This window comes from Primulina huaijiensis, chromosome 9 (assembly GCF_012295235.1).
Source record: "Primulina huaijiensis isolate GDHJ02 chromosome 9, ASM1229523v2, whole genome shotgun sequence".
In the NCBI taxonomy this organism is placed as follows: domain Eukaryota; kingdom Viridiplantae; phylum Streptophyta; class Magnoliopsida; order Lamiales; family Gesneriaceae; genus Primulina; species Primulina huaijiensis.
Genome location: NC_133314.1, coordinates 8541195 through 8542642, shown reverse-complemented (window position 1 = coordinate 8542642; position 1448 = coordinate 8541195). Strand labels below are relative to the sequence as shown.

At 28.2% G+C, this 1448-nt stretch overlaps 1 non-coding gene across 1 annotated transcript; it reads right to left on the bottom strand.

The window, feature by feature from the left end:
* Window positions 1-1045: 1045 nt before the first annotated feature.
* LOC140985460 (small nucleolar RNA R71) lies at window positions 1046-1156 on the bottom strand. Its single transcript, XR_012176779.1, has one exon. It is a non-coding gene; the product is annotated as a small nucleolar RNA R71 (small nucleolar RNA).
* Between the last annotated feature and the right edge of the window lie 292 nt (window positions 1157-1448).

The window sequence follows — 1448 nt, the reverse complement described above, 5'->3', positions numbered from 1 at the left end:
CCGCATCTAACTTATTAAATCATATATTTCATTGAGGCAATAGCGTGGCTCTGCCGGTTGTTCTAAATGAAATATAATGATTTAATTTAACATTTATTTTATGCAGTTATATATTTATATAGTTATATATATAATCATAGGTACCATATATAAAATATCGGTGAATTCGGTATTTTCTATAGTGGGAACTATATTATATTAGGTGTGTGTTTAAATATTTAATTTTCTTGGAACCATTATTTATGGTGGTTTCCTTTGTTTTACTTTTAGTTAAACAATATTGCATAAACCAAGAATAAATCCTCGAGCCTTGACAAAATTTATAATTTGTAAACTTCGTTCTTGCATTTGGTAATCTATAAATTAATAAATTTAAACTTAAAATAACCTCTCTGTGGATCGATCTCGTACTTACGAAATATATTACTTGCAGACAACCTACACTTGGGTGAATTATAATTTAAGTAGTAGCAAGTTTTTGGCGCCGTTGCCGGGGAGGTATAAATTAAGTTTATATTTGTTAATTATGTTTTATTTATAAGTATTGTATTGTTTTTTTTTGTATGAGTATTTGGAGTCGAAAAAAAAGTGGTAGAATTATTCGAGTATCTGAAAATAATTTAAACACGGATGATAATTCAAATAATCAAGATAATAATAACAATAATAATAATAATAATCAAGAACATGATCAATTAAGAACACTTAGGCACCATATGAACCCTATTAGAACTAGTGCCCCATCTTGTTTAGTTTTTCCTCCTGATGCATCTAATTTCAACTTTAAACCTCAAATTATTCAACTTTTACCAAATTTTCATGGCTTAGATTCTGAAAATCCATATTTACATCTAAGAGAATTTGAGGAAGTTTGTAACACTTATAATGATCAAAATTGTAGCATAGATATAGTTCGATTAAAGCTTTTCCCTTTTTCTTTAAAAGATAAAGCTAAAACATGGCTACAAAATTTGAGATCAAGTTCAATAAGATCATGGGAAGAAATGCAACAATTTCTCAAAAAGTTTTTTCCTTCCCATAGAACAAACTCTTTTAAAAGACAAATTACTATTTTTTCTCAAAAACAAGGAGAAACACTTTATCGATGTTGGGATAGATATAAAGAATTACTTAATACATGCCCACATCCTGGTTTTGAAACATGAAGAATAGTTTCTCACTTTTATGAAGGTCTAATACCTAAAGATAGGCAAATGATAGAATTCATGTGTAATTGAACTTTTGAAGATAAAAACCCAAATGAAGCTATGGAGTATTTGGATTCATTAGCAGAAAATGCTCAAAATTGGGATAATATAGGCACAATAGAACCACCAACAATTAAAATCAATAATTCAACAAATGGGGGTGGTATCTATAATCTTGAAGATGATATAGATATTCAAGCTAAACTTGCATCTTTAGCAAGAAAAATTGAGTCATTAGAA